Consider the following 20,626-nt stretch of genomic DNA (forward strand, 5'->3'; position numbering starts at 1 on the left):
AGGAAGTGGACCTGATTGGGTGAATTGAAAGTGTTTAATTATTAATTTGTTTGGCAAGTTGTTAAAAACAGAATTGTTAGTCTGTAAGGCCAGGAGCCAGGTTAGCGTTTATTTATGAGCTTTGGCCTGTCACATTAAAGCGACCTTTTCCACTACAAGCGAGTCTGGGTGTTTTGTGCAGTAAGCCCAAAACGGGTTTGCTGTCCCTGGCACTTGCTTCACGATGCCTAGAGCCCCTGAATGTTGCGTGCCTGTTTATTCTAACGACATACCGCGAGTAGATGGTCTAGAGCAAGGTTGTCCAACATACGGCCCGCGGGCCACAATGCGGCCCTCCAAGCCATTTCATGTGGCCCGCGAGGCTGTACAGAAAACATTGAATAAATAAATAAACCGGGCCATGGCGGAGGACTGTTACTGCCTCTGGTTCCCCCTAAAAGGGTGCACAAGAGGCAGTAACAGGCCACGGCCCGGTTTATTTATTTGCCCAATGTTTGCCGGGTCCGTGGACCCGATTAATTTATTTATTTCTGCAATCGTGGGTCTGACCAACATTGTAGAAATAAATAAATAAATCGGGTCCACAGACCCGACAAACATTGAACAAATAAATAAACCGGGCCGCGGCCTGTAACTGCCTCTAGTGCCCTCGGCACCAGAGGCAGTTACAGGCCACGGCCCGGTTTCAGGGGCGCCGAGTACGCGGGTGCTCCGGCTCCCCCCACACCCCCAGGCCGGAGAGAAGAGACGCAATATGTATGGCCCTTTGTTCCATCCATACTGTGTCTCTCTCTGGCAGCCCGGGTAAAAAACAATGTTTAAAAATTGAGGGACGGATGCAAAGCAAGATGCTCTTGTTTTGCATCTGTCCCTCAATATTTAAAAATCGTTTTGAGTTGGGTGCATTTGTACATTTGTGCACCCCTCTTAGTAAGAGGGGTGCACAGATGTAGAAGTACACCCAACCCAAAACGATTTTTAGAAATCAAGGCACAGGTACAAAGCAAGTCTGTCCCCCAATTTCTAAAAATCTATTTTGGTTGGATGTATTTGTACATCTGTGCACCCCACTTGACAAGAGGGGTGCACAGATGTAGAAGTACACCCAACCCAAAACGATTTTTAGAAATCGAGGCACAGGTACAAAGCAAGTCTGTCCCTCAATTTCAAAAAATCTTTTTGGGTTGGATGTATTTGTACATCTGTGCACCCCTCTTAGCAAGAGAGGGATCGAACCTGTGTTGCTCCATGCCGTCTTGCTTCCAAGGTGAGCACGTTGCCCCTGAGCTATCCTCCAGAGACTATGAAGATCTGAAGTACATTTAATGATACAGAACCAGAACTATTGAGCAAGTCTAGCATCATCTTCATCATCATCAGAATAAATCAACACCGTTTTGGTTATACAAGAGCTAATTTATTTAAAGGGATGGAATTACTCAGAATGTAGCAGCACTATTCAATAACCCAAAGTGCTTAAGCATAGTTAATGTGAAAATACGACACTTCTCACCATTGGGACAGTACTGCCTTGGCCAGAGTTTCACACTGAAGAAGTGAGCAAGTGACCCCTGTCTGCAGCCTACACACACGCATGGGATTCCCATGCACCCACTTGTGAGATTTGCACCAAATTAGTGAGATTGTGCTCCAAGGTAGGAGGCACACGCACAGTCTTTGCTCTGAGGTTTGACACACTCACAGGATGGGATGGCATTTCGTTCTCCCATCCTAGTTGTGTTGCTCTGCCTTTTTGACGGCTACTACAACCTGGATAATTATAGAGGGGTGGAGTAGGGGCAGTGTTGGCCTACTGGAATGCAACTGGAAGGCTTAAACCTCCTTCTTACTGGACTTTAGTACATGCAGTACATGCTAGCCAATGTTTCCACTGTTCTTCACCCCCGACCCCCTCGCACCAAGTTGGCGACTACGTGCAAATGCGGCGGTCATATAACTGCTGGTGATGTCACTTTCTATATTTGGGCACCCCCGGGGAAATTCATAAGTCGGCTGCCCGATTTATTTGTTCAATGTTTGTCGGGTCCGTGGATACGATTAATTTCTTTATTTCTCCAATGTTGGGTCTGACCAATAAACCGGGCCGTGGTGGAGGACTTTTACTGCCTCAGGTGCCCCCTGGAATTGGATGATGCTTCTTTCATTACCACAGAAGTAATGAATGTGTATTACAGAGATAAGCTGGCATATGTATTGGGCACACTGCACATGCTCAGGCAGCATCAATCATGCTTTGTAGAGGACAACGCTGGCCTAAATTGGAACAGCCAGCATAGACATGTTGCTACAGAGGCATATTTTGGGCATAACCACCATGCCAATGTGTTACATCAGTGACAGTACTGTCTTGCACTGTGGACACATTGATCATTAAAATGTGTTGTGTTCTACAATGTTCTTGTCTGCTGTTGGTGACAGGGAATGTACATGTTCCCCTTTAGAACTAATTGTAAACTTATGGCTTTTTGGTCACTTTTCCTGCTGTAAAATGCACAATTTCAGGGGGGAGCAAACCCTCCCTGGATCGTCGGTCGCCCCTACTATTTCAGAGAAATATCAACAAATACACACTGGAAGAAATCACAAGAAACTAACCGTTGATCACTTCCCCGACACCAAAAGCTATCTTTGGGACTGCATGGTTATGCCTGTGATGCTATTGTGTCAAAGGCCACACACCATCGCTTTTGAATATACTGCTTTGGGTGAGGGTGTTCACTTTTGGCTCGCCGGCCCACCGGGTGACAAAAAGTTAATGCTTCGGCCCCACATTCAAAAAGGTTGGACAAGCCTGGTCTAGAGCATCTGGTGCTGGAGTAGCTCCCTTCCTTAGATCAGTGATGGGGTTCTCCTCAGGAGGGCAAAGACATCTACCTCAGAAACATACTGCACTGCACACAGCCCATCCTTACCACCCACCGTAGTGCTGTAACTTTCTTAATTGCACCGTGCATCCCTTTCACCGCAAGTGCAATTTGACATTCAGATGGCGGGCTGTTGTTGGATGGATAATAACAGATCGGAGCAAAGGAGCCCTGGGTTGCCTGCAGAGTATCCAGAGGTAAACTGACTTTCTACTTGGAAGATCTTGATTTCAATCACAGACGTTCGCTGGATTCCCAGGGACTCCGAGCCCTCGTACAGTTCACAGCTGACGCAGTGCCTGTTTCCTTATGTAAACATGTAGATGGTGCGTAACGAATGTCAGCTGTGTCCTTAATACACATGTGCACCTAATGAGGGCCTCACCTTGTCCTTTCAGCAACATTGCTGGTAAACAGATACAAGGGTTATGCCTGTCAGCGTTGACCCAAAGACTTTTTTCAGTTTTGAACTGCTTTACGTAGCCTTCACGATAAACCAAAATCATAACATTTTTGGTACAATAATTTCAGCAACAAGTTAATTTGCTTTGCAATATTGCCAGCCTACGTGCAGTGTGCAATAGGAATGGACTGACTACTTTATATACACTGTATAATGAATCACCCAACGCTGGCATGCCAATTTTGTTATATCCTTGTCCTTCTATCCACCCGCTTAATCGACTGTACCAATCGTTGTGCACACTTTAGTGCTGCCAACAACAGTAGAATCCAAAAATGATAAAGCCCAGAGTTGCTTTTTTTGGTTTTGGTGCTTTTTGGTGGCATAAACAACCAAATATCTCCAAAACACTGCTACAAGAACAAAGGGGTTCCAAGAAGCAGTCTTTGAAGTTGGCATGACAACTGGAAACGATGTGGCTTATAAACGCCAACACACAAACTATTCATTCTTGTTGTAATATGTGAATGTAATCCAACAGTTTCTTAATAGCCGGTTAGATAGCACAGCAAGCTAAGCGCTTGCCCCTGATATCTGTGTGCAACATGCTGTAGCAGGTTCAACTCAGCCTTTCATCCTTCCGAGGTCCATTAATGGAGTACCACTCTATGGGATAATAATGACTTCTGTTGTTTGAGCACTCTCAGACCTATTGGTGTGTAGCGTTACACAAGAAATACATTATTATTGTTTCACATATTTTCTCCCATCAGGAGTACCGTCACATGCAACGTGTCTGTGTGACTTTCAACCCCGGAGCCGCAGAGTGATCTCTTTTCGCCTCCTCTTTCCGAAGTTTTGCAGTGTTCGGAGGGGAGATACCCACGTCTTGCAAAACACATCAGCCATCTTGGATGTAAGGTTTACTCTAGACAACATGACACATTTTGGTGAAAGCCACTTAATTCAAAAAATTAGGAAACAAATTATGTTGTAGACATGTGTTTCAAATATTATTTTCTAAAAGTGTCAGCATAAAAAAATAAGCCAACATACACCCCCCTCAGCCGGCCAATGGACGTGCAGTTTAATTTCCTGGATAATGATACGCTTGTTACTTGGGGTTTTAGCGACACTGTTTTATGGGAGTTTTGCGGACTTTGTATCTGGCGACCATCAGGTGACTTTGCTTGGCCTGCAAACCATTTGGTTTAATGTTTAACTTTATTGTATGCATTTTCCATCGCCTTTTGCGCCCCTGATATCCCCTTCCAGCCCGCTTCCTTGTTGTGGCCATGTACCCTCCTCCCTCCCGCCCTCCTTTAAAACTTTGCACTCTCCACCTTGCACCCTGGAGTCTACATGTGGAAAATGCAATGAGCAACAGTAAACGTCCAAACTGTTGGCATTGCCAATGCTGGTTTTTGGCTGACGTTACTTTACATTCTGGTAGTTGTAGGCTTGCATTCAGGATGTGGTCAGCAAAGCTACAATCGTCTTTTTAATTAAACCTCTTTCATTAGGATTTGTTGCTATATCACGTTTATTTTTTTAAAGATTACTTTGATTTGTCAAGAGAGTATTATTTTAAAGCCATAAATTAGCATATAGTTGTATCAAATGGAGTTGAAATGATGTGAGCGCAAGTGTGTGATTCCGCGGAAAAGCATTTAAATTCCTGCTGTCTTATCTGGCTATGTTGGGATTTTGGGTAGACGTTTTGACTGGAGGGAAAGCAGGCCAGGTATCAGACAGCTCTTGGGGTGGGGCAAAGGTGTGAACTCGGGTATGGGTTGTCTTGTGTTTGGGGGGGTTGGGAGGCAGGATGCAAGGCAAGAGGTTTTGTGTTATGGGGGTGAGGAGCAAGAATTCAAGATGTGGGTCTTTTGCTTGCTCGGTTAGTGTTTGGCTCTTAGAGCCAAGCGAGTACTGCCGGGGAGCACTGAAGTATTCATCTCAAAATCTTGAGAGAAAAAAGTTCATCTGCTCAAGCCTTCCACTCTGGCGTTCAGTGCCCCTGCCAGCTGGTTTGTGGAGAGGGCCATTGGATGATGGATAGCCCAGAGTCACATGTCCGCAGCGTGGAGGAAGAGAATATGAGTGCCAGTGCTGGACTGGCCCACTGGGACACCTGGACTTTCCCCGGTACACCTCGGGGGACACCTTGGGGCATAGGGCCTCTTCTTGCTTTGCCTCTTGGGCGGAAGTATACATGAATCATCAACGTTGAATGAACACCCAGGCCAGCCTGGGTGGTTTGCCATCACCCTGGCTGCTGCATTTCTCTTTTCTGCCTGGGGCCGACGGGCCAGGCTTGCGCCTGCACATTTGTAAGGGGCACAGCCCAGGGAACCACACATGCCCTGCATCCATAGTCTGCTGTGCTCTCATCACATGATACACACATTGCACAGGTTCTGTCCAGGCAACCTCAATGCTGCTGTAGAGGAGCAGCCAACTGCCCCTGCAGAAACACCCAGCCCCCTACTACCCGTATGCTGGTAGCATGAAATTGTGCCATGCTTGATACCAGCATTTGTGACTATTCCGCGTCAAATCTTCGAGAAAAGGTATCCACTAAGAAAACCCTATCAGATGTATTACCGTAGAGCTGACAATCTCTTGCAGGAGATCCCGAAGGAACATGCAAAAGAGAGAAAGAGAAGTTGGTGAGATCACAAGAAACGAGCGTGACGCAGTGAGAAGACCAGCTGAAGAAGGGAAATGTATGGATCTTATAGAAACTGATGACGAAGTAAAGAATTGAGTAAACTTTCATGTGCGAAACAAACATTGCACGGATTGAGAGCACTGTAGAAAATACAAATCATTCAATAACTGTGCAGATGTAGCATCACAAGTAGATCAAGTAATCTTAGAAGCTGGCTACATGTAGTGAATAGACTGCAGGCGGAGCCGCCATTATACAGAAGCTGGACATCGGCGTCACAATTTTAGTAAGTTAAAACCATGAAGAGCAGAAAGCTGTGTCGCAGCAGAGAATTAGCTGGGAGCATGGAAGAATCGAGAAGGGCTGTCTGGCCAGGTGCCAAGACTATAGGCAGCCAAGACAGGTTATATATTCTTGAAGGCAGGGAACATGAAAAGCAGAATCATCCTTTTTTAAGGTGCAAGGAAAGAACACCATGAGTGCCAAGTTTTATTAATTCAAGACAATTAAATGCTGCAAAATGGGCCGAATTGTGGTCTCCCGTCATGTGAGCCCAGGATTAAAATAGAGTTGGCCATACAATTCAAGAACTATGTTAAGCGTGTGCTCACACTCCCTTATATTCCCAGAGAAGAGAATATATTGCAAGGCCAAGTTCAAAGACAATCTTCATGGCAGAAGGCATGGCTGATGAGAGATGTTGGGCTAATTGGGTGGGGAGGTACAGTTCAGTTCACCCCCTGGCATCTGGGGTATGAGCTTATGTGCTGCTACTGAACCGAAAGGTCCAGAAGGGCACGATCGTGCCAACCAATCGTAGAGGGCCATAGACCGAAGGGCCTTATAGTTTGAGAGCCAATGATGAACCGTGTTTCTAATATCTTTTGAAGATGACTTGAGTTGTCCACCTGACTGCAGACACACAATCACAAACCAACCCCTTATAGAAAGTATACTTCGATGTTCCCATTAAGCCAACTACAACCGCCATAGGTTTTTATTTGCCACGTAGAATGACGTCACGTATGACGAGTTTTTACTATAAAAGTTGTTTTTTATTAAATGCTTCGAGAAAACATGGTGCAATGTGCGTTGATGTCCATGTAACTTCCTGTTTTAGACAATTGATAATAAAACAGTAAAAAGACTTTGCCATCTTCCTGAGTTGGTTTGATTATTTGGTGTAAGGAGTTACTTTACTTCCCATCCAACTGCATGACACGCTACCCGCCATGGGCCCTAAGTTCACTGCTGACGCTGCTGCTGCTGTGTGTCCAGGCTGAGGCCCACTGGCGCTGCCACTTTTTCATTGAGTTCAGGTGCGATGCAAATCCATTTCTACTAAATATATGGTTGTATTTTTTGGGCTATAATCTACATTCAGAGGCTCAGCTGTGTATGAAGTGAATGTTTGCTGCTGCCTGTGATGTCTCGAGCAACTCCAAGAAAGTCTCTGCTGAGAGCCATATTTAGACATTGTCCTCTGCGTTCACCGCAGAGCTCCCTAACCAGCAATGCTAGCGTTACAGGCTTTTAAGCGATACATTTGCAGCCATTCTACTGGCCCCCGGGGAAGCTACTATGCTGGGAATGTCCCAAAGAAGGGAATTTGTGTCGATGACAGGCTGGCAATAAAATGCAAATACAGTCTCGATAAGACAAGCAGGGCCGCCGTAATTAAAAAGCAATCTTTTATTCGCAGTCACGGCAATGTATAATTAGGAACTCTGGCTCTATTCTTTACTTGGAAAGTCTGTACATTCCAACCCTGCTGACATTCATATACCTCGCTGCTTCCTCCAGGAGAGCCAGACACATAAATAGGCCTGAGGTACGGGGATTATGGTGAAAAAGAAAATTGCTTGGCGTGCCCATGGACAGCACATAGAATGGAAAATGTAATCTTCAGTGCTACAAAACCCAGCAAATAAGTATGTCTGAGCAAAACACAACCAGGGCGGCTGTTTGTTTCCTGTAATTGGGCAGAGGTGCTTCTTTAGATTTGGTCACTTTGCATTTTTCTTGTTCATATATTTGCTGTTTATTATAGCAAACACTGTGGTAAAGTACTACTTTAAATCGCCACAGTGCATGGAGGGACAAGGAAAAACCAGGGGCAAAATAGGGTAACAAGTCTCAGTGATTTGATGCCTTAACACCCCTTAAATGAGTTGGGGGTCGTTTTTACAATGACAGCTTGAATAGCAGCCAGCGCCATCACCACCACACAAGTGTATTTACTGACCTCCCCTTCTTCGTACCTCCGCATATATACCGAGCACCCGCTGGCCCTGCTCACTTCTGTTCCCCCCTGTCTTGTCAGCTCTTACATCGTGTAGACACAACCTGAGCCTAGCGAGGCTAAGGGATCGGGACCCCTGAGGCGCCAGGAGAGCAGTAAACAGTTAGGGCTCTGACTGGTTGAGAGACAGGTGTCGGACCAGTGTCGGGACCCTGTTTCAACGTGAGACTTATTAGCTTAAGGATCCCATCCTTTCTGGCGAGGCGGTAAATAGGCAGGTCAGAGCAGAATGTTACACTGAAGTGGTAGTTCCCTCCATTTCGTGCCTTGAAACACTTGTGTATAGGCGCGCTATGAATGCCATATCATGCACAGTATCATGCACAGTCTGCCATGTTTATCACAAGGTACCATACCATGATGGGACAATATGCATTCTATAGAGCAGTCACTATTGTACAGCAGCTTCCTCACTTACCATCAGTAAATCTGTGCATACCCAAATGGTGCCATTTGTTCCTATATCTGCCATGTAGTAAATACTCTAAATACCCTTAGTACATTTGCAATAGTTTCATCAAGACTGCTTGTCTAACAGCCAAGTATCGACTCCCAGGCAGTGTTGCACTCCTGTGCTCCAGCACAGCCCCTATTCTCCTGCGTTGCCTGCTCGCATATCCGATAGGCCTGTAAAGTCAGAGCAGTTGGCTCACTTCTTCTGTCGTGGTAGTGCTTCCTCTCCCTAGCCGATTCTCTACCGGCTCGTCGCCGATGCAGTGGTGGCCTGTACATTTGGAGCTCATCACTGTGCACAGACCTGTGCCTTTCTCACAAATCCAGCCCGGTTCACCCAAAAGGGTGTGACGGTGGAGGATGGACTGGAGAGTCTCTGGTGGAGGAGTGGGATAGATTGCTCGGTCGGCGTGGATCTTGGGGCCTGGTCATCACCACCTTTACCAGAAACTAGACCTCTACTAGGAACTCCTTCCGGTCTGTGAATTCAATGGATACAATTCTCACCACTATTAGTGTGTTCATGCGGGCGTATATGAGGGTTCTCTTCTCAACTGGATCTTTTCTTCATCGTCATTCAGACCTGAGCACATAACGTTAGTGACCTGGATCCAGTGTATGTCCTGTTCTTTATTAATGTCAGCATATTTATGTCTGGTGATATTCATCCTTCCCATGACCAATTTTATTCTATCTGATCAATTTCGAATTTGGGATCTAGGTTCCACAATTCTGAGTTCTAAATTTACGAGAAGTAGGACCCACAGTCAGAAATCAAATTATGTGGGCAGCACATTAAATAAATAATGTTTTCAGGATTACAATTTTAAAACATGTTTCTCAACTATCGCTCCTTTTCAGGTGCACCTGCCGGGCACCATCCCTTACATACAAAGTCTAAATGGCCAAACAACTGAGTGGCCATGCTTAGCAACTGCACTTCAACTGCCAGTGTGTGTGAGCAACCTGCAACCCATCAATCGAGTTATAGAACCAGGAGAAAGTCAACCTCTTTGCCGTTCCTTCTGTTCCCCTTGGTACCAGCGGGACCCATAACTCCCCAATCAAATGCACAAACTTCTCCAAAATGTTCTTCAACTCCCGTATCCTACTGACTAGATCTACAAACAAGACAATATCAAAATAATGCTATACCAACTGCCCCTAGATTGGAAAAAAAACACTGTAAGAAAGGCCTAAAACACCCGAAAAGCACTGATAATCCCTTGGGCCGCAGCTTGCCCACAAATAACATTCTACTGTAACTGCATTTCCAGAAATCCTCGGAGCTCTGAGAAATCTGCCTCTTACCTTCTTTAGCCTTCTACAAGTTTAAAGCCCCACATGATGCAGTAGCGTTTAGGGCATCACAGGGGTCTGGTGTACTTAGTCCTTCTTTCTAGGGTAGCGTGTGGGGTGTAACACTTAATATTTTGGGAACAGGGTTACCTTCAGAGAATGCATGGGGTGGGGGAACGTGCGTGGGGGCATTTGACTTCTTTACACAATCTAATGAGGCTGTTCTGGTGTGGCTTCAAAGTTGAGGTCTGAAAACAGACTCTTAAGGACTGCTTTAAGAAAGCGCTGCCGCCTCCCCTGCCCACCCTTTTAATCATTCCCGGCAATGTTCCATTGGCAGCAGACAGTGAATTGGCCTAAATGATAGTGCGATGTGGTTGAATTTTGCCAAGGGGAGGGGTTGTCAGGAAGTCTGATTTTGTAATCACTGCATTTCTTACTTTCCTTCATTCGGCAGTGAATGTATCGTAGGAAGCAGGCCACAGTGAGTTGAAAATTCACTGATGTTGCCCCCAATTTTGAATGATTATTCCAAGAATGTACTCGTCATGCCTTTATAACAGTACATGCAGTGAATGGATGTGTTTTAGGGTGGGAGGTATGGGTTGCATGCCAGATGCATCATGGGAAGGAGGAGGGTGGCAGGCAGGGGAAGACTTAGAGCCAGGAGGGAAGCAAAGAGGTGCGAGAATTGGAGGGCAAGTGAAGTGAAACTGGGCAAGATTGAAGTTATTCCGACTGATATTGCACTCATGGCCTGTCCCTCCATCATAGAAGATATTCTTTGTGCGATCATGAACTTATTTAAAACATATCCTTTTACCCCATATATGTTTAAAACATGCTTTAAATGCACTCATTTTGACTACCTATATTCAACATTTTGTTATGGGGCCACTTGGAATCTTTTTTCCAGGGCCACCGTTGGTTCCCAGCCCAGCCCAGATGAGTGCCCAGTTTGTTGAGCAGAAGCAGGTCATCTAGTTCAGCAATGTAAACGCTTGGCTCAGAGATCAGTCTGCAACAGGCCTTCATGTGCCACCAACGTCCGAAATGAATAAGACTTTACAGTAGAGGAGGCAGGTCCAACACACAAGTGAAGACCACTCCGCTGTCTATCACAAACGTACGTTTATTTTCATAGCTTGATTTAATGTATCCACATTATTTCATACAGATTTTGGCATCATTAAGCACCACTTAGAGGGCGATTTATCATAGATTAATCCAGTCAAGTTTGATCCAGCCCTTCATTCGCCCAAAGTGAAGCAATGCAGCACCATAAGGCAATGGCACATTTTGACAGCGTTTGGACGTTTAAGGACTCTGGCTTGAAGGGCCGCACACACAATGTGATACTGGTGGCGGGAGGAACACAGCAATTATAGTGTCTATATTCAATAGGACCCTCTTGCTCTTGAGGGTGTGAAGGGCATCCTTTGAGGAGACAACAGATGCCTGAAAGCCCCTATGTGCATTCTGTTTGTGGATCAGCGGTTGCAGGCCCTCATGAGAAACTGGTTGACTTCCCACAATTACTTCAAAGAGCCTGTGGTTCTTGACATCGAGGGGCCGGGGTACAGAAGAATAGAGATGGTTGCTTGCAGCTTCCCTAGATCAATAGTCCTCAAACTGTGGGCTGCCCCCCTACTGAGATCATGAAAGAGGGCCAGGGTGGGGTGCAAGGCTCTTTAAAAAGGGATTACGGGGGCTGCTTTGCATAGAAAATATAAGCAGCTATACCTTTTGGGGGGGCTCAGAAACAATATTTTGTACTCACGGAGGGGGCTGGGTGAGGGTTATGTAGCTAGCATAAAAATGTTGGAAATACCACTTCCCTAAATCAACAGCGTACCCACCCTGACTGGATCCATGAGAAGACCTACTCATGGCTTCATAGAGATGGTGACAGCTGGAACTCCATTATGCATCTCTCAAGGCACCCCAACGGCACGTTCTGGACACATGATGGCAGATAACGCGCTGGAACAGTCCAGATGTGGTTGAGAAGAGACTTCTCAAATGGAGTGAGCATGCGAGAGAGTCTATCTGGCTTGTCACCATACCGTCCATTCTCAGTTCATGGCCCTAGAAGCCATGTCCCCCCTGCCTCAGTGCTGAGCGCCTCAAATACAGGCCAGTTGGCTTGCATTTGGCCAAAATCTGGGGCTGCCTATCAAGGGGCGATCATATGAAAAGACATGTTTGGTGCCTGCCAGGGCAGCATTTCTACTTACCTAGCAGAAATGTAGGAAAGCAATTGGGTAGATTATTTTTCAGAGTGTGTAGTGGAACCAAACCTCTTTGTTAAAGGGTAACGAGCGAGAGTGGGTCCGCTAATATGCTGCACAATTGAGACTGCACATCCTCTGGGTGCTGTTCTGCACAGAGTGGAAGGAGAGAACTTAGAGGGGAGTGAGCTACTGCTGAGACTGCACATCCTCTGGGTGCTGTTCTGCACAGAGTGGAAGGAGAGAACTTAGAGGGGAGTGAGCTACTGCTGAGACTGCACATCCTCGGGTGCTGTTCTGCACCGAGTGGAAGGAGAGAACTTAGAGGGGAGTGAGCTACTGCTGAGACTGCACATCCTCTGGGTGCTGTTCTGCACAGAGTGGAAGGAGAGAACTTAGAGGGGAGTGAGCTACTGCTGAGACTGCACATCCTCTGGGTGCTGTTCTGCACAGAGTGGAAGGAGAGAACTTAGAGGGGAGTGAGCTACTGCTGAGACTGCACATCCTCGGGTGCTGTTCTGCACCGAGTGGAAGGAGAGAACTTAGAGGGGAGTGAGCTACTGCTGAGACTGCACATCCTCTGGGTGCTGTTCTGCACAGAGTGGAAGGAGAGAACTTAGAGGGGAGTGAGCTACTGCTGAGACTGCACATCCTCTGGGTGCTGTTCTGCACAGAGTGGAAGGAGAGAACTTAGAGGGGAGTGAGCTACTGCTGAGAGAATACTTTTAAACAGAGGTCTGGAACGAGATGGTTTGGTTAAGAGTGAAGCGATAAAGGCACTTTGTTTTCATGGTTCACCAAAGTGGCAACCACTTCTTGAGGAACAGAGGAATTTGTGGGTCAACAACAAGTTAATCGTTTGACCCGACTGACCAGGAAGAGGGCTAGGTATGAGCATTAAAAGTAGGGTATTTCCTGGAAATCCTGAAAACAAGGTGAACTTTTGCATTCTGAGTAGATCACAATTTAAGGATGGAAGAGGGTGGAAGGCCACCAAAGAGTGCATTTACATATTCCTGATGGTGGTCAGTCATAATGTAGAATGCAATAATGTAGAAAGTCAAAATGTCGAATTTTTTTTTTAGAAAACATTTTTGTAAGTCGACATTTTTTTTTCTACATTATGACTATAAACCATTCCTGATATTATGGCTTAGAGGTCTTCCAGACCATTGTATGATTTGTGTTGGGATCATTGAAGGCAAACATTTTCGGTCTTTCTTGGGTCTTCTTAAAGCTGTACGACTTGAAGCAGCCAGGATGGAAATTGGCCTCACTTCTGTATTAGCGCTTTGGTAAAATCCAGCGATGTAAATTTAATCTTAAATTAAATTTGCATAAAATGAAGGAGGTCTCATGGCTTGTACTGCTTATGATATTATTAAATCATAGATAGAGCTTCGTAGCACCTCTTTAGAGCTACTTGTGACTGTTGGCTTAGATGCACCCACAAAAACGAATGCTAATCAGTTACAGAGAAAATTGAAATCTAAAACGAGAGACTGGGACCGTACGACGACTCTGGAGCCTTGACTGCCAAGAAAAGATATCGCAAATATGTTCGACAAAGTTTTGTTCCTGGCATGCCTTGTTTTTAGTAAAGACGTGTGGCCTGGAACTTAAAAGCTATTTATTGTACTTGCGTTTTAACATAATATCCACATTAGACTACACAGGAGCCTGGCTTGCCATTCCTTATGAAAAAAAAGCTTGTCGAATGTGCGATAAGAATGTAGAAACCGCTAGACATGTACTAAGTAGCTGTCCATGTCTCCTTCTCCATTACTTGTCAGGTTATGCACGATTTGTTTCTTCCCCGGTCAGTATAGTTACTGATCAGTTCTGGGCTAGTAATTATTCTGCGGAATCCCCAAGTATTATGGCAGCATCGTATCATATATGGAAAATAGCCCTACCGTTCATAAGTGGTACGAGCTAAGTGGAATATGTATTGACTGTAGCTATGGAGACATATACAATTCTATAGAAACGTATGAATATAAGGATATATGACTTATGGAGGTATTTCAGCTAAGCTGGTGCATTTTAAGAATTGGTGTGTATTGTAGATTATAGGATGTATGTGTTTTGATGTTTAATGTATTTTATTTGATCATGTGCAAATGGTTTTCTTTGCAAAGTCGTATGCACTTAATACAAAATAAAAAACGAATCGTTTGATCCGAGTTACCAGTAAGAGGGCTAGTTATGAGTCTTAAAAGTAGAGTATTTCTTGCAAATCCTGAAAACAAAATGATCTGTTGCATTCTGAGTAGATCACAACTTAATGATGGAAGTGGGTGGAAGGCCACCAAGGCCAGCATTTCCGTATTCCCGATGTGAGGTAATCAGGGCCCCCAATACATTTCCTCTGAGGTTGAAGGGAGGAACAGGATGAAGGTTAGCTTATCATAAGGAAGAACACGCTATGCTTTACTTAATGTGTAGGCAGTAGGAGAGACGTTTGAGGGTCTATCCAAAATCTACATGTCTTATGGGGGTTGAGGAGGGAGAAAGAGTGAAGGAAAAACGAGAACTTCTGATGAATGTTTGGGAGCCTAAAGATGATTTTAGTCTTGCTTTGGTTGGGTTACAGCCACACCAGGGCCATCCAATTTCGAAATGTGTCTAAACAAGACCCTAAGGATGAAGAATTGTAAAGAGGTATATAAATTATAAAGCGGGGTATCCTCAGCATAGGAGAGGTAGTGGATGCTAAAAGTCGTTCATGAGGGCGACGGGAGGACAAAGATAACAACTGAGCAGGGGGACCTTGTGAGAACACGCAAGATGGGAAAAGGCGGAGAGAAAGAGGTCACATTCTGGGATCTGCTTAGGACTGCCAACAGCAAAACGGACTGAGCACGACAACAGGACAAGCTCAAAGTTGTGGATTTCAACACCAGTAGGGAATGCAGCTGTTTCCAGATGAGCTGTATTCAACCACATAAAGATGTTTTTCAGTAATATCCTCATTCTTTTTGACACTCTGGATGCCCCCACTCTAGTTTCGGGTGTGAGAAGCAGATTTGTAGTATCATCAGTACTGTAGCCTGCAGACATCACACGACAGTAAGGTTAGTGAAACATCTTTAAATATATCTGAGGTCATATATTTGGTGAAAGACTCCCTCGGATGTATGTATGAATGGGGGATGACAGAGATTTTTTGAAGGGCTTCCAGTCCATGTGCCCGCTGGGTTAAGATGATACACGGGTGGCATATGCTGGACTTGGCTCGTGAGCAGGACTAGCATTTTAGGACTAAATGGATCAACACTGAAAACTCCAAGTAAAAGGGATGAAGCCAGCAAGCCAGCAGAGTACTTAAACGCCCTGAAGGAGGGCAGGTCCAAGAGAATCCAATTGGAGAGGACGGAAGACTCGGTGTGACCCCTGCCCCCCAACCTCCTTCCAAAGGCCAAAAGCAGAGGTTTTCAGGACTGGTTATTAAAATGGACAAAAAACGTTGTCACCCCAAAATGATGGAGACTTCTTAGTCTAATACCACTGTTGCGACATGGGGACCATTTCTCAATAGTTACATTATTCAAAGAGGGTATACACGGAATTTAGTAGCCATTCCGTCAGTAGCTCAGACTCCTAAAACATTGAACACGGCAGATTACGTCACATACTCCAGTACGTGGAGGGTGCATACATTTTGTATTGGTGAGAGTAAATCTCTGCATGGAGGGTGAAAATAAACACAAGCACAGGTCAGTACTTACATGACTATTATAATGGAGGATCACAATATGAGCATTAAGTAAATTAGTGTAGTGAGTGAAGTTTTAACACCAACTAGAAGATACGTGTAAGAATTGTGAGATGGCAGGATAATAACAATGGTCTGCAGGGTTACCCATAGCAATGCCAGAGATTAAAATGTATTCTAAACCTTCCATCCATCACCTCTTTGGATTTGGAATTGTGAGATGGAGCATTCTCCCTGGGGGTGGAGAGACTGAATCGAAGCAATGGCCACCGGCACGTATTTACATGTGACGCACCGAGGCTTCGGTGCGTTGTATCTGTTTACTTTGTAAAGTCACCAACGCTGTCTCCTAGCTCTCGTGCTATTCTAATTATCTTTCCGTATCCTATATTCCCTTGCAGTTACTCCCTTTTCTCACCGCGGTTTGTGTCTTTGTGGGTTTACCTCTTGTGGTATTTTTTCCCTATTAAGTTCACCGAGAGGTAAGCCTTAAACGCCTCTGTATCTGTCCCTCCTTGGCAGTTTCTCCCTTTCCATTCCCTTTTCTGTCTCTGTACTTCCCTTCTTTGTCCTCTATTTCCTGTTTTCCCCCTCAGTACTCTCTCGACTCCCCTTCTTTTCCCTGTACTCCTTCGTTATTCTCAATTCTCAGGATACCCGTCTACCTACCTTCGGGCTCCTCTTTCCAGCCAACCGGACGCCTTCGGGCTCCTCTGTAAAGTCTACCGTTACTTTTGGATTGCAGTTATGTATCTTCTCTGTTCCTTTCATTGCCGCCGCCTCCGGCGTACGGAGCTGAACTTCTAAATGGACTCCCTTCCCGGGAATTTCGGAACAGAGTGTCAGCCTCATTGAACTATCTTACCTACAAACTCACTACCACATTCTGAAGGAAGGACTCTGTCTGAACAGGGTTTTTTCTAGCCTCACTGCTTTTTCCCTGAAATTGGGGGCTGACTCCCGGGAGGCTCGTGGGGCTTGGTTCCCATCCGGTCACGGTGGCCTCCGGGGAGTCACGTCCGTATTTGCATCAAAAGAAGAGGAAGGAACCTAGGAAGCCTAGACGGAAGGACTCCACCGGAGATTCAGGTGAGGAGGAGTTGGAAAAAAGGGGTACAAAAGGTTTGAGTTCTCACAGCAACACAGAAATAAAACTTGATATGACTTCAATCAAAGACAATGGGATTACTCTTTCCCTCTGTTACTACTCACTCCCCTCAATAAGCAATATGAAGATATGGAATGAGGGCACACAGGTTTCAGGAATAACAATCAACAATTGCAGTTTCAATCCCAATTCCCCCCAGCAAGCTTAGAGAGAACACTAATGATTTTAAAACAGGTCAATTGAATGGGAAAATGCTAAAAATGATTTTAATTTGCTAAATGGGATTCAGAACTAGTGAGAGTTGCTTTGAATTGGTTCAGGTAGACACTAACAATGATTGTAAAATGATTAACAGATGGAAAACGAAATTCAGAAGTTGAAAGCAAGAAATAGCTATTTTACATTGAGTGAAATTGAGCAAATTGCAAGTTCGTGGCAACTTTTCTGCGTGCGAGAAACGTGATTACGGAAAACCTATAAGGAATTGGAATGTCGTTATGGGTTCGTTTGAAAGCTGAGGATGTTATCTTCAAAATGACATTTACATTTCTAAGTTTCTAGGACGTACGGTTCAAAAGTTACAGAGGTTTTAGTGAAGGTAGATTTTTCTCAAAAGAGTCAAAATTTCAAAATGAAAGATGCGCTTTAAACATTAGGAACCAAGATGGACTTATACTAAGGGGCTATGAAAGTGCAAGATACCCAATGGGACAGCCACCAGAACAGGGCACCTTCCGCTCTGACTTTTGTCCGCCAAGACACTTGACTTTCCTCAGAAAAATATCAGCGCACAGATGATTATCACTACAATTATCACAAGACTATATAATGAAAAGGATTCAGGATGGACACAAGATTCTATAATGCAGTTCCGGATAGGTTGAAATGGATTGAATAGGATTACTTTAAACTAAGAGATGACTATGGACAGTTCTATGCTAAATACTCACTACTATCGCTTTGAATGGAATGGGCCCATCAAAGATCTGGTCAAGGGTTTGGACTGGACTTCGCTCACCACCGGACAGGTCTCAGGCATTTGGTTCTGCTCTCAGCAAGGCACTCTGGTCTGCACGTCCTCTTGGACTGGATCTGACGGGTTCTGGGTTACAGCTGTGCTGGACTGATCTGGGTCTTGGGTTCTTGGCCAGAAGCAGCAAAGCAGCTCAGTCAGGCTGTTGAATGGTTTAGGCCCCATGGAAGTTTAGGGGTTAAAATCAGGTTGCAAGATTTTTACAGGCCCACTGAGAAGGGTTCAGGTTTTTGGGTTGGGCCTCAGCTTCACGGTCCTGGAGTCTGGTTCTGCAGTCTGGTTCTAGGTTCTGGAGTCTGGATCTTCCTGCAGGGTGCTTCGCCAGTGGATCAGTGATGAGTGAATGTCTGTCTGTCTGGGTCCTCAACAGTCCCTATTTATCCATCTTCCAAAGGGGTGGGGAGGCTGATTACACAATGCCCAACCCTCTAAGGATCTGATAGGTCAGAGAATTCCCCCTCTCCTGATTTGAGAAAGGAACGGTGTGTCATGAGGTGTCATCATCTGTCAGAGTGACACAGTGTTTAGGGTCCAGAAAAAATTCCTCCCCTTTGTTCTTACCCAGAAAATCTATTTTTCACCAAAACATATTTTCAATATGCACAACTTAATAATACATATACACATCACAGATTGCCCAAGGTACGTTTATGTCAAAATCTTATCTTCCTTTTGGTTCATAAATGACAATTCTTCACGCTTTTGGGCGGTTACTCAGTGTCAGTTCTGTACCACTTTTTACACATGCATCCACATACCCTTTGGGCATATTCCTGTAATTCTTCATGTTCATAACATAATCACAATTGCTAGAATATGAACATTTCCCGGGTTCAGTCTCTGAATGTCGCACAGATTCCAGATTAGTTTTAAACTGTGAGCAAATTTTTCATTTTAATATCCTATAAATCCCATATTTTTATCAGTTCCGTACAATTTGCTAGAAGTCTTTCTCAAACAATATTTTCTTCAGTTTCAAATCCACATCTTCAGTCTGGCCCACCTCCAAGGCTCGGCTGAGTCAGAAAATCACATGGGCTTCTTCCTGCCAGGGCAGTTGGTGTCAGTCACACCCGAATTAGCATTTTCATTCAGCTCAAGGGAGTCCTTTGTCTACACTCAGAGCAGCATGCCAGAGTGCCCCTCCCATTTCCTTTCACACTCGCCTGTCAGATACTCAGCAGAGCACAGGGGAAAAGATTCCTTTGTTCAGGGAGTGGAATTTGTTTGAAGCTCAGTGTGGGAAACCTCTTGGAGTTTAGCTGAATCAGGTTATTTTACAGTAAATTGTAACATTGTTCTTTTGTGGAAATTAAAGTTACACATTTTAAAATAAGCAAACATATCTTCAATTCCAGTCTTTTTCAACATGAAAATCAATGTGTGGCACCCCATATTGAATTTGATGGAAGTCCCTTCTTTGGCATATTTAGCTTTTGAGACACAAGTTTCACCTGTCAGATTTAGAAATCGCCAGCGTCTGACGGAGGCGAGTAATGGTATTGCACCCATTTTCAACATAATTTTCCAAGCAAGCCCAAGCAAGCAATCTTCAATGTGGATTTTCTTCTGATAAGTGTACTTCTGTGGACATTGTATTTATGTGGATTCTTGAAGTAGAATGATGTTTAACACCCAACAAGGAGGTTGGGTCTTTTGTGTGGTCTGTGATCCATGATTTTTGCAAATTTGCTAACCAAGGAAAACAGATTTTCACACAGCTCTGTGTTTCTTTTGCAGTCATTTTGCTCTGTGGGCAGCCAACTAATGGGTTTTGGCACTGGTCTCCTGTGTTACCACTGACATAGGCAAAAGTGGATGGCGGCCTATTTTTCAGATTTTTACTGCGCACTTCTGGGTGATTTTTAGCGAGCAGCATGCTTTCCGGCGGCCATTCTTATGTTCCTGATGCAAGCAATGCACAGTAATGTTGCAGGGCCTGGACTAGTCGGGAAAAACATCCCACAACACCCCCCCCCTTGCGATTAGGCGTTGATCGTCCATCAATGGGAATTCGCAAGACTGGGATGTCAATTTCATCTCTTCTGATTCCACAAATGGCAAAGTTCCTCATCTTTTCCTCCATCAGGGGTGGATCGATCGGTTCTCCTCGCCAGTCCTGATGTGAGTATTGAGCAATACTCTGGGCCCCTCGAATCTTTGCTCCCAGTCCGTGGGTAGTCCTCCTTGGTTAGTCTCCATGGTTTCCAATCCTAGGATGACAAAGCAAAAACATATTTGTAGACATTTCCCCACCACTATTAATGTAGTGGGGTGGACACAAACATTTTGATAAATCAGGACACATTTTTACATGGTAATCATGCACTATATATGGAGTATTTTAGGGTTGGAATTTTATGGAACTGGAGTGGCCCCCTTGGGGTTCCAGAAGACTCCCCCAGTTGCTGCAGAGTGTGCCTAGGATGGCAACACATTAGTTGGTTAATATGGACCCATTTATCTTCCCCTTCTGCCAAACTGCCTTTTGGGGATGCAGATTTTGTAGGCGACTGGTGAGAT

This window comes from Ambystoma mexicanum, chromosome 3p (genome assembly GCF_040938575.1).
Source record: "Ambystoma mexicanum isolate Mex_15411 chromosome 3p, UKY_AmexF1_1, whole genome shotgun sequence".
Taxonomy (NCBI): Eukaryota; Metazoa; Chordata; class Amphibia; order Caudata; family Ambystomatidae; genus Ambystoma; species Ambystoma mexicanum.